Genomic DNA, 14,423 nt, shown 5'->3' with positions numbered 1-14,423 from the left:
CTCCACATTCCTGTGCCATTTCTGTGACCTACAGCAAGATGCCACCACCAAATAGATCTTTCCCTTCACTCCAGCGTCAGCATTCCACAGGGATCACTACTTCTGTGAGAGTTTAAAAATGTAAAGCTGAAGCAACACAAATTAGACTTCCCTTCCGTTCACTGTTCTTATTTTTACTGTTACCGATGTGAATTTTTCATCCTGGGTGGCAGTCAGTCAGAGAAAAAATTGGGATTTTTGGTACTTTGATGAAATTTTCACATTTATGGCTATTCGAAAATAGCTAGGCTTTGTTCTTAAAGCAAGTACTATCTTCAATTAGCTGTGCACCATTTGCCCCAAAAACATTTGTCACAACTTACTTGGATGTCCTCTTCTCCAGGACCAGCAGAACAGACCACACCACACTATCTTTACCACTGGGTCAGCGCAAACACAACCAACTGGAGGAATGCCCAATATTCTAGGAAGAAGGTTAATAACCTCTCTGCCAGTGTAAGTGCCAACAACTTCTCACTGTTACCTTACACGCACTCTCCCTCTGTTACTGCATTCACCTCCTACAAAGGCTCATGATCTATCACTCTCACTATTGCCTGCAACATCTCCCATCATTCATGCTCACCCAGCCTGCCCCCTCACACCACTAACCTCTATGTTGACTATAAACCCATTTAGAACATCCGCCCACCCACAGCCAAAGAAACAGCTGGCCACCCACTGTCATCTCTCCATTTAATAACATCTCTCACACTCCTGGAGGAAAGCAGCCCAAGATAGGTCAGAAAGACTCATGATGACTAGTTGAGATTACAAGGTGTAGAGCTGGATGAGCACAGCAGGCCAAGCAGCATCAGAGGAGCAGGGAGGCTGATGTTTTGGCCTAGACCCTTCTTCAGAAGAACGTTCTTTCTTCTTTCTTCCTGAAGAATGGTCTAGGCCCGTAATGTTGGCCTCCCTGCTCCTCTGAAGCTGCTTGGCCAGCTGTGTTAATCCAGCTCTACACCTTGTTATCTCAGATTGCATCTGGCAATCAGCATCTGCAGTTTCTACTATCTCTGAAGCAATAATGATTAGTTGGCTGCCTGACAACTGGCTTCTCATCCCTCATGAAGAGAGCATCCTGTTTCTACCCATCTCGAGTGACCAACTGGTATTGGAAGTTGTCCGTGACATGAATCTTATCACAAAAGGGGATGGATGGGAGCAAACCTATCAGAGGCATCTTTCAGCAAGGTGAGCTGTGAGGAAGATCCGTCACGTAATAGCATGCAGAGCTGTAAATATGGAGTAGGTCGATAAGCAATATTTTGTTGCAAGGCCACCTACGGGATATGTGATACTGCTTGGTTTCCTCTGCTTGACAGGCTCTGTAAGGATGCTGTCAGCTTATTCTTAGGTCTTCCATGTCATGCATACAATATTAAACCTGGTACCATCTGCTGCTAAGAATAGTGTCCCTCAGTCCTTTGGCAAGGGTTCCTCAAAGTGGCAAATAAGACATCTCCCCTCACAGAGCTGTCGAACCGTTTAGCCATAAATCCAGCAGAGATTATATGGCTCTGCCGTTTGCTCACAAAATTTATCCTGTGCTCCTACATTGCATTTTGTCATTTAATTTATTCCTGCACTTAATGCACCACACCCTTGGTTAAAGATGACAAAATATAAAAATAACTTTACTGCTTTATAAAGACAACATTTGTTCCCGAGAGCAGCCACCCATGTTTTAATTCAGCCCGGCTCTGCGAAATTTGCACATCACTTGTTTTGGCTCTAATTAAGTTTGCTCCATTCACAAGGCCAAAGCTGAGCCGATCACTGAATAATTAATAAAATGAACTGAATGTAGAAAATTGTGTCAGTCTGTTGTATGTGCTGCTGGAGAGCTTTGATTCATCAAATTTGCACAACAAATGGGCTGGCAAAAGAAAATCAGGAAATCAGACCTTCAGTGTTTTGTTATTTAGCAATACTTAGCAGCTTGGTATCTGCAGTTCTGCTGCTGACTCAGTGAAGCAATGTGCTTTTATCTCCTGATGCTGTCCAATTGTTTTAAACAATTCTATCCTCAATATTCACAGGAAGGATAAACAAAACATCTGACATTTCAACATCCATTATCCAGACATTTAGTGAAAAGGACATGTAATTAGCAGATTAATCAGGAGGAAATAACTGTGAAACTAATAGCTTGAAGTTGACATATTAGTCCCATTTTTACCAGAGCCTGTAATCAGCTAAATCGTCACCTGGCTGTGACACTGAAATACATTGTAGAGAGGAACATTCTCTTTTCTCTGCTCCCAATAAAACGAAGAAAACCTATACTGTTTCAAGATCAGCACAAATTGCTGGTTGTATTTGAGGTGGATACACAAATGAGCAGAGCTGGCAACTGAGAGAAGGAAAACAAAAGTAAAGACTGCCTTGCATTTATCTAGCACCTTTGATGCTGCCAAAAAATGTTCAGATCTCTGCACATTTCTTAAGTCACTGCTGTGAAAATATAGGAAATAAAACACCAATGCCTCACAAACATAATAACAGTCAGATAATCTGTTCTGGTAAATGTTAATATCTGCTGAGGAGACCCAGGACACCCACTCATTAGACCCCACCCCCATCACTAGTCCATTCCATCCACCCTCTTCTTTCAAAATGCCATGACAGGATTGTTTAAAAAGACAGAGTGAGTTTCATAACAGCTCACCTCAAAAACAGCCATTTTCAACAGTGTAGTGCAGCCTCAGCACCACCCAATATTAGAAATGGCTGGAAAAGCTGAGCAGGTCTAGCAGCATCTGTGGAGAGAAATCAGAATTGATCTTTCAGGTTGAGTGACTCTTCCACGGAACTGGAAATGCACCAATTAAATGTTACAATTGTGCCAACCTCAACTACTTCTTCTGGCAGCACATTCCATACAGGCACCACCCTATGTGTGAAAAAGTTGCCCCATAGGACCCTTTTAAATCTTTCCCCTTTCACCTATGCCCTCCAGTTTTGAACACCTCCCCCCACCCCAGGGAAAACACCTTGTCCATTCACCATATCCATGCCCCTCATGATTTTGTAATCCTCTATAATGTCACACCTCAGCCTCAGATGCTCCAGGCAAGATAGCCCAGCTTATTTAACCTCTCCCTATCGTTCATATCCTCCAAACCTGGCAACATCCTTGTAACTTTTTTCTGAACCCTTTCAACTTTCACAACATCACTTCTGTAGCAGGAAAATCAGAACGGCATGCAGTATATTGACTCGGGAAACTTCTCGAGTCATCAGGTGCCCTTTAGAAGAGGCAAGAGGGCCCCATGGGGATGTTAAAAGTAGGCATGAATGCGCATAGTATATTAGCAAATTCACTGAAACTGCAAAGCTGGAACTGTCAAAAGCATCAGGAGGAATGATGAACAGAAATTGTGGAAAGTGTTAAGACATATAGTACCTCTGTCCTTTAAATCTTTGAAAATAAAGTTGTTTTTAAAAAGTCAATGCTTCCCTATTTAATTCTGTTAGCATAAACTGAATGTTATCATTACTACATTTGAGCTGCATGATTAAATTCACAATCTTCCACAATCACAGTAGGATGCCTGCCATTTCACAGTTTGATTGATAGCTGCAAGTGATTATAGACTCTTTTCGGTGAGGTTATGAATTTTAATGCTTCTTGCTATTAGGGATTGGATGTTTCAATAATTTTTTTGTAGTAAGGAATTTTAAGTTTAAGTTTATGGAAATCTAGTTTAAGGAAATTAAATATTGTGAATTGTTGAGAGTTTTTTTTAAAGGAAGGCTGTAATAGACTCATCTTTCTTTTCTACAATCTCAGCATTTATCCTGGATTCCGGCAAAGTTGGTATGGTAGGTGTAAGGGTAAAGTTTGTTGGGTGAGAGTGGTGGGTTAGCATGAGTTGGTCATAAGTTGGCATTGGAACTAGGGACTATTAGTTTGGGCAGAAGGGCATATATTTGTGTCGGTCAAGCGAGATGTGTTATAGGTTGGCCTACTTGCAACGTGAGAAGCGTGAGTGGTGCACACAAACACACAGACAAAGAACACGAGTACATTACTTGGCTCTTTGAGCCTGCTCCATCACTCAATGAGACATGGCTGATCTGATTGTAAATTTTGTACATTCATGCATATTCCCGGTAATCTTTCATCTCCTTAGTAATCCAGAATCTATCTAACTCTGCCTTAAAAATACTTAAAGATTCTGCTTCCACTGCTTTTTGAGAAAGAGAATTCCAAAGCCTCGCAACCACCTCAGAAAAATGTTTATTCCTCTTCCCAGTCTTAAATGGGTTACCCCTGATTTTTAGACTATGACCCTTAGTTTGAGATTTTCCCAGAAGAGGGCACATCCTTTCTGTTTCCACCCAGTCAAGTCTTCTCAGGATCTTATATGTTTCAGTTAAATCACCTCTGACTCTTCTAAATTCCAAAGGATACAGGGCTAAGCCTTTCAAGTTTTCTATGTAACATGATGAATTTGTTCCAGATATTAGTTTTCTCTGAATTGCTTCAATATATTAATACCCTTCTGTTCATAAGATGTTCAGTACTGTACACAGTACTCTGGATGTGGTCTCACCAATGCCCTGTATAACTGAAGTATAACCTTCCTATTTTGGCATTCAACTCCTCTCACAATAAAACATTAAATTCTATTAGCTTTCCTGATTACTTGCTGTACCTGCATATAAACTTTATGCAATCCATGCACAAGGACACCCATATCTACCTGCATCTCAGACCTTTACAATCTCTCACCATTTTGATAATATGCCGGCCTGAATATGACCTAATTATTCCTACTCTCTGCTTCTTGTTAACCAGCCAATCTTTTATCCACGCCAATAAGTTAATCCCTACACCTCATACTTTTAATTTTGTGATAACCTTTGATGTGGCACATTATCAAATGCTTTCTGGAAATGTTAGTACAATATATCTACTAGTTCTCCTATATCCACAGCACAAGTTATTTGTTCTGTTATAGACCAAACCAAACCTCCTCAAAATATATTAAGAAGCCAGTCTAGACCCTAACTTTTTCACACTTTAAAGGTAAGTGCCAGGTGTTACATTCTGGATGTGATTCATTTGGTCAAATTACTAAATTTGAAGCAAAGCAAACTTTGTTCATACACTATGGTTAAAGTACAACTAAAGAAAGAAAATAATTGCAATAACTTAGCTGGAAAATTTCACAGAATAATGGATTATTAAATACCACTAATTAACTGTTCCAATATATTAACATCCCATAAACACATCCTTGATGAAGACAAGACATAGTCAGAACTGCAGATGCTGGAGAATCTGAGATAACAAGGTGTTGAGCTGGATGAACACAGCAGGCCAAGCAGCATCAGAGGAGGAGGAAGGCTGATGTTTTGGGCCTAGACCCATTTCTGAAGGAGGGCCTACGCCTGAAACGTCAACGTTCCTGCTCCTCTGATGCTGCTTGGCCTGCTATTTTCATCCAGCTCTACACTTTGTTATCCCTTGATGAAGACAAATTCAGAAAAACAGATTGTCTTACATGCAACTCCAGCAGCAGGAACAGTACCCCCATCTTTTAGCTGCTGCCAAGAGACAGAAAGAAAAGCTTCCACATCCTGTTTCAGGATCCCTCCAGCAACTACTTACAAACGTAAATTAAAAATCCTGGCTGTGTGGGAGAATGCCCTTCCATTCAGGCTGCTTGCATTGTTCCAATTTTAAAAAAAATCCAAGGCCTCACAACCTGTTTATTTTATTGGATTTTAATAGACATTTTGGTATCTCTGACTTGGAACCTCTCTTCTAAAAACTCCCAGGGCAGCATATACCTCTTGAAGCCATGGCATTGCCGCACTTCAAAGAATTCCAATAAATTAGTTAGTAATGATTATCCTTTGACAACATCACATTGGTGCTGCCTGATTACATTGAGCTTATCCATGAGCCCTATTATAACAATTTAAAAACAGCTTCTCTCACTTTCCTTGTGGCAGATCTTGTTAACTGCTCTGCAGTTCCCTACTTTCTGCTCCCTCTTTTTTTTAATAAAGGAGGTACATTAGCTATTTTCTAATCGAAAGAGACAATCCTTGACCCTAATGAGCTTTTGAAAATTAAAACCATGAATCAACTATTTCACGATTCCAACAACTACATAGTGCTAATTTCTTAGTAATTCCAGTTTTCTTGAGTTTCTTCTTTCCTATTCATTTCTGACTAAAAACTATTTCAGATTTGTGATTTGTATCTTTTCCAGTGAAGCCCAATATAAAACATGTTCAATTCACCTGTCATCTCTTTATCCCCATTACTAGCTTCCCAGACTAATTTTCTATAGGACCAATACTTACTTTGCTTACTCGTTTCTTTTCAAACAGCTGAAAAAAATTCTTGCTTTAATATTTTCGGCTAATTTTCCCTCACATTCTAACATAGGTTTTTTTATTAATCTTTAGGCAAGTACTTGCTGTTTTTTATATCCTGCTCACCTCATGTCCTGCCATGTAGCTTTGCCCAATTATACTTCTTTCTTATTTTGATGCCATCAAGGTGAGAGTTAGCTGAATACTCTTTACTTTTAATGTTCTTTTTGCTTGAAACTTCAAGCAAACCTTTCACCTAACACCCCATTCATCCAGCAGACTCCACACTTCCTTGGTTACCCAGCCCAAATCTGAATGAATACCACCAACAAAAAGGAAAATTCCACCTCCACTTTCTCCTGGCTCAGATTTAGGGATGCAGAAAATACCCCACATCTTCGCTTCTGACCTGGGAATGAGAATGCAGCCTAATTAGTGTTGATAATTGAGTTAGACTGTAATGGCGAGATGTGACAACTATAGTCTAACAGGGATCTGTTCTGAAACCTAAATTTTTCATTATATTTATTAATGACCAGATGTTGAGATAGTGAATCACGCATCAAAATTTGCCCATCAAACAATGTAATCTGTAGCACACTAGTGCAACAAAACAATAGTAGATTACAAGGAATGTAATCAGATATGTGTGAATGAATTGTTAGAAATAGAATGAAAGACTGAGAAAGTGATTAAAGAGGCATTTGAGATCCTGGGTTTTCTAAATCATAGCATAGTGTATTTAAGCATTGACATTCAGCCTCACTTTTATTGTGTCTGATTCTGATTTAGAAAAGATGTGAAGCCTTTAGTGAGGCAGCAGAAAAGTTTCAAGTGAATGGTTCCACAAATGAGGAAATTCGGTGACAATAATAGATAGAGAGGGAGGAAAGGTTTTCCTTAGAGAAGGGAAGGTTGAGAGGACGAAGTGGCTTATTGCATGTCCCAGACATGTCATTCTGAATCCATCCCACTCCACTAAATAGAAACCAAGACAGTTTTCTTCTTAATCGATTTTCCAAACTTGATTTAACATGCTGCTGTCACAGGTTAGACTTGAACTGGATGTTCAGACTCAGAGGTAGGGACATTACCAAGATGCCACAAGAGTCTGTGAGGCACCTTTCTTTCTGGGCAAAGTTTATTAGCTAATGAGTCTTACACCTCTTCAAACCACCAATCACGCCTAATCTCCGATTATAACTACACAGTCAATTAATTAATCAATTAATATCTTAAAACAGAAATGTTAATCTCTGTGAGGCCAAGTAAAAATTGATCTTTGTCATGTTCTTATAGCTTCTTGGGCCACCAGATGTCCTTGTATGAGGATTCCAATAATTACATGCAGAAGGAACTATTTTTTGAAATAACCAGACAACACATGATTTGCATCAAACCACTTTACTCTGGAAATATATTTTCTCTCTGGCATTTCCTTTACATTAACAAGGTCAATCTTCAAATGTTTTTCAACAATACCCTTTCTCTTTACATAAATTTATGTATATAAATTTATCTTGGACTCCTCCTTGTTGAAGATGTCTTCGAGAATGTCAGACAGCTAAACCCTTGTATATTTAGCTTCTACTAACAACATTCTTTCAGCAGCTGGGGCACATTTAACTGCACTTTTTTTTATTTTCTTGGCATCTTGGCCAACAGAAAACATTTATTATCCTTTCTTATAAAGAAGAAGAGAAACTGTATTGCACTTGAATAGCCATCTGGAAGAAAGCCATGCCAAAGACCTAGTCTCATATCTTATAAAAACCGAAAGGAACTGCAGATGTTGTAAATCAGGAACAAAAACAAAGTTGCTGGGAAAGCTCAGCAGGTTTGGCAGCATCTGCGAAGGAGAAAACATAGTTAATGTTTCAGGTCCGGTGACCCTTCCTCAGAACTACCATGCTAAAGAATTAGCTTCATATCTTCGACATTACTCAAGGGTGAAAACTTGAGTGTGCATTTCTCTGAGTTTAATTTTTTTGAATGTTATTTGCTCTCAGGACTTCTTCAGCAGAAGAATGTTCCATTACAGTGCACAGTTCCAGTAGCTCTTAACGGACATGATGTCTAGGTTGTTTGTGCAACCAATTTAACTGTTGAATCAACATTCTTAATTAGTCTGCTTCTTCCTTGAGTGAAAAATCCAAATTGAGGGAAATGATGGCCTTGCGATAGAAGGACCCGTGTTCAAATCCTACCATGGCACTTGGAATTTGAAATCAATTTTGAAAATAAAATGCGGAATTAAGAATGTAATGACGACAATGGAACCAATGTTGATTGTCAGGGAAAAAAAATCCATCACTTCATTGAAGTCCTTCAGGGAAGGAAATCTGACATCCTTACCTTATCCAGCCCACATGTGACTTCAGACCCACAGCAATGTGGTTGACTCTTAACTACCCTCTGAAATGGCCAAGTAAGCTACACAGTTGAATTAATTGCTACAATGTCTGAAACAACACCTCCCAGTATATGGACTACAATGGTTCAATAAGACAGATTACAACCACTCTCTCACGGGCAATTAGGAGCAGGAGCAGTCAATAAATGCTGGCTCAGATAACAACACCTATATTCCATGCATGACTTTTTTTTTAAAAATCGCCTTGCTGTGAGGACTTGGCCCAATTTATCAGAAGGTGATTAACAATTTCCAAGTAAGACAGTGGTACCAAAGTCAGCCCTGAATTAGTTTGATCAATGTCTAATCCTATATTTCTAAAGGTTCCCAAATCCTGATTTCAAATCTTAATTTTCCTTTTTATTTGATCTATCATATATAACTTAAGTTCATTAGAATCTCCTCACAGAAAATCATGCACATGTATCATAAAGATGCCTGCCAATTTCTCTCTGAGATACCAGTTGAAGATTTCTGGCTCTGCTTTAAGTTGACAGCAACTTACTTTCTGCAAGATAGACTAAAATTAAAAATACCAAACACTTGTTGTATCAAGCAACCTATAACACACATTTAATTTCCATATTAACCCTTTGCTATCACCTTCTTATTTAGGTGGTTTCAAAGAAACTTCCTTTTGAAACACTTCACTTTGCAAAAATGCAGCTTTAATATCACTTGATTTATGTTCTCAGCAATAGATTACTAAAGAATTAGTAAGATATCCAAGATCACTTTTCCTGTGGTAGGAGCATCCATTCTAACATTTTGATCACCGACATTTTCTTCAAAACCCTGAGCTACTAATTTGCATAGACTTTAGATTAGGAATCACTTTTTCTGTGCATTTCCATCTAAAAGCCAGGGCTGGTTATTCTCTATCTCCATGTATTTACTGAATTCCTTCCAGTTATCCAAATCCTTTAGCTTGTCGTACTTCCGTAGAATCAAGAGTTATGAGGAAAGGACAGGAAAGTGGAATTGAAGAATGTTTGATCAGCCATGATCATTTTGAATGACAAAGCAAACTAGAGGGGTCAAATAGCCTGCTGCTGTTTATTATCTCTTATGATTTTACAGTCAGTCAATTTATTTTTTATTTTGTTTGTAGCCAACTGCTTTCTTAAAAGTGTTTTTGCTTCTTGGGGTATTCTCAACGTCCTCCTGATTCCATCTTCTTATCAGACTTCAACCTGACTTGCCTCCTACCTTACCCTGGATGACAGCTACAAGATCTTCTCCTCCTCTGATCAAAACTCCTTTTGTAACTTTGCTATCTTCTCCTAGGGCCATGTTGACTTCCAAAACCAATTCTGGAGCATATTTTCTGGCCTTCTATATCTTTTACCTCATTTTTCAATGGATCTTTTCACCTGTCTCACATCCTGCACATTTATTTGATGTTTATACGTGCTGGAAACTTCCCCTGCTCTCACTATAATTGTGGCATTTACTGACCCCTCTTGGCATGCATGTTATTTTAGTGCAAACTTTTTGTTTTTGGCCTCTGAGGCAAATAGCTTTGCCTTCTGTCTCTGTATTGTCTTTTCCACATTCAGCCAATACTTCACCTGCCATAGTTATTTAAGGTCAGAAGTCACATGACACCAGGCTATGGAAATTTAATGAGTGTGTTTATAAGCTGCATGATGCATTAAATGTGTAGTATTTTTAATTTTGGTCTATCTTGCTAAAACGTAGGTTGCTGTCAACTTAAGGCAGAGCCAGAAAAGTTCAACTGTGATGTGTATATGGATTGCAACATCCCTTTTGACTGCTATTGCTCCCAGCTTTTTACCACTTAAATAATATTCAGATCCAGTCATTTCCTGGTCCAAAATGGATGAAATCACACATATCTCCAGACCAAGAGTAGGACATTCAGCCCAATGAGATCATGCTTGTTTTCTTCAAGTCCAGCTCGTGTCACACACTTGCTTTTTGTTCTTTATTTTACCTTTTAGGTTCTTACTTAATTCTCAGAGAGAAATTGGCAGACACTTTATGATACTTGTACATGATTTTCTGTGAGGAGATTCTACAGAATCTAAGTGATACGTGATAGATAAATTAAAAAAGGAAAATTAAGATTGGAAATCAAGTTTTGGGAACCTTTAGAAGTACAGAATTAGACATTGATCGGACTAATTCAGGGATTCATTTCACGCTACATTTAGCTACACTATACTGTTCTGTATCTGTAAAGTCTAACTTACTATCCTGCTTTGACACCATCACCTTGTTAACTTGTTATGATTTCTCCACCTTAATAAATTCGTACAGTTTTGGATTACTTGTTACTTTGGTTAGACCCTTCACATGAGACTCTTATGCCTATCATGTTATTTCATCTGTTTCATTTGTCTGCAGCAGCACCTTATTTTTAACACTTTGTAATTTATCTCTCTGCCTCAGTTAATTGGATAATAGGTCACTCTTCACTTGCTATTCAGCTGTTGTCACTTTATTCACACAATCTGACACTTTTGAGCCCCTGTAGAGACTTATTATTCGGCCTGTCGACACTCCATTCACGCCATTGGTATGATATTTTGATCTTTCTGCCTATAAATTCTGTGCCTGTGTGGTTCTCTTCACTTCACCTAATGAAGGAGCAGCGCTATGAAAGTTTATGATTTCAAATAAACCTGTTGGACTATAACCTGGTGTAGCGTGACTTCTGACTTTGATCACCCCGGTCCATCACTAACACCTCCACATCATAATTATTTAATTAATAACAATCTTTTCGAGAACCTAAGTCAAGTTTTAAACAATCTGCAACATGGGAATGCATGCACTGTCCAACATAACTCAATTGCATAAGTCTGCAGCTAAAGCATTTATTAAGGGCTGTGACTTCTAACTAGCAAAATTTCTTCTGTCTTATTGGTATCACCATCTTATTCTACATGTTCCATGTCACACATGATTTCAAATAACTTAGTGTTCTATCTACAAGAATTCTACGTATAATGGTACTTCAAATTGCATCTAAAATACCAGTCAACTATATCTCACAACTTATGGGATTCATTCTTTTGTTAGGTTTCCACAATTCCTGTTATCCATTATAATTGTCTCACCCATCACTCCTTTTAATTATGATTCTCTTTTCATACTAAAGTCTTCAGTATACATCTAGACAGTCTTGCCTTGCCACTGTCATTATATTCACCTGCTGTTACTGAATGTCTCATTTTAACTATGAAGGCCTCTGAGAAAGGAATATTTTACCAAGAACATTTTTAAGGCATCTGTTCCTAAAATGTATGACTTTCTGAAAAACTAAAACCAGTTCATTCTCAGCTTCTATCCATTTTTGACTTCTTAGCGCAGACCAACGACTTAAGCCCTGAATTAGGAATTTCCAACTGGAATTTTTGTAACCCTGCATACAGTCTGTGAATTATATATTCTGTGAAGAATCATATATTCTTCTCGTCATTCAGTAACATGAAAAAAGGCACACTTTGACGAAACTTTTCAAGTTACATTCATCAGAATTACAACAACAGGGAAAATCAACAATTATACTGCATATTTGTACAGTGGACTTGAATTGGTAAAGGTGTTACCATGGAGAATACAGCTGCATGTGTTTCTCCTGTGGGACAGAATATTTTCTGTTAGTTTCTGACTTTTAGTTTATTTTGGGATTAGTTCAGCCCTACCCAAATTTAGAAGCAACATTAGATTTGAAAAAAATTATCAAAATGGAATTGAGAAAGAGTAGATGGAAAGAAACTGTTTCCATTTGTGGAAGGTTCAAGAAACAGAAGCAACAAATTCAAAATGATTAGCAATAAAAACTATAGTGACACGGAGAGCAACTTTTTAATACAGTGATTGGGTCACATCAGAAAACACTGTTAATGTGTTAGCTGAAATAATGGTTAGAATTTTCAGAATCAAATAAAAGCCTGAAAAGTAAAATAAGTGTGTAGCTGTGAACAAAGAGCAAGTGTGTGACAATAGATGGACTTGAAGAAAACTAGCATGAGCTTATTGGGCTGAATGGTCTCCTCTTGGTCTGGAGATAAGTGTGATTTCATCCATTTTGGATGACGAAATGGCTAGATCTGAATATTATTTAAGTGGTGAAAAGCTGGGAGCAATAGCAATCAAAAGGGATATAGGGATCCATATACACAGATCACAGTAACCAACTTAAAAAAAACTGAAGGCCTCGTGGAATTGGAGCTTTACCAGCTATTTATAGAATACATATGGAGGAACATTTACTATAAATGTACAAAGTGCGAGTTGGACTATGTCAGGAATTTTTGTGTACAGTTTGGATATCACCTTTTAAAATGATATATCAGCTTTGGATGGAGTATATCACATTTTATTACAATTTTACCAGCAGTGCAAACAGTTAGATTACAAGCCCATGTAGATTTGCATTCTTTGAAATTACAAAGTTGAGGTTGTTTTGAATGAATTGTTTTAAGATATGAAAATGAATTTTTTGATAGAATCCCTATAGTGTGGAAGCAGGCCATTCAGCCCAAAAAGTGAATACCAACCCTCTAAAGCATGTCCCACCCAAAATGATCCCCCTACTCTATCTCTGTCGCCCTCCATTTCCCATAGCTAACACACCTAACCTACACATCCCCAAACACTATGGGTAATTTAGCATGGCCAATCCACCTAACCTGTACATCTTTGAACTAAATTTAAAAGGGACATTCTTTGAAGAGAATTACTTTTCTTGCTGGTGATGGAGCCAACAAGTGGGGGGGGGATATCTTTAAAAGCAGAGGCAAGCCATCGAGGAGAAGTTTGGAAACATTCCTGCATTCAAAGTGTGATAGGAATGTGAAAGCTGCTTCTACAAAAGCACAGACGCTTGCTCAATTAATAATTTTAAATGTGAGATCAGCATATTTATGCAAATCTGGTGTTTAAAATTATGGTGCCAAAATTGAATGAGCATACAAATCAATCATGATCTTATTGAATAGAAGAACAGGCATGTGAGGCAGGAATGGCTGATAGTTCAACACAACCAGAGTTCCAGATTATTTCATTTTGGCTCCTGGGGCGGCACGGTAGCTCAGTGGTTAGCAGTGCAGCCTCACAGAACCAGGGACTCAGGTTCGATTCCAGCCTCACGCAACTGTCTGTGTGGAGTTTGCACATTCTCCCCGTGTCTGCGTGGGTTTCCTCCAAGTGCTCCGGTTTCCTCCCACAGTCCAAAGATGTGCAGGCTATGTGGATTGGCCATGCTAAATTGTCCATAGTGTTCAGGGGTGTGTGGGTCATAGGGGGATGGGGCTGGGTCTGGGTGGAATGTTTCAAGGGGCGGTGTGGACTTGTTGGGCCGAAGGGCCAATTTCCACACTGTAGGGAATCTAGTCTAATCTAATCTATCCCTGTGAACTTAGTGCTGACAAATATACTGGTTCATAAGAATTGCAACCAAAAGACAATGCAGTAAAATTGTGATATGTCCAATTACAGAGGTCCTGTCCACAAACTTGTGTTAAGCAAAGCTTTGTGGTAGCCAAGGAAGTTCTTATGTAACACAGCTCTCTCCCACAAACGTACCTTATGGAGAAGGTTTAGTGAAAGATCACCAGGATTATGCCTGTCTTTGGACTTTGAGCTACTTTTCAGT

The sequence above is a fragment of the Stegostoma tigrinum genome, chromosome 24 (genome assembly GCF_030684315.1).
Source record: "Stegostoma tigrinum isolate sSteTig4 chromosome 24, sSteTig4.hap1, whole genome shotgun sequence".
Classification (NCBI taxonomy): Eukaryota; Metazoa; Chordata; class Chondrichthyes; order Orectolobiformes; family Stegostomatidae; genus Stegostoma; species Stegostoma tigrinum.
Note: the sequence above shows the minus strand (reverse complement) of the source record.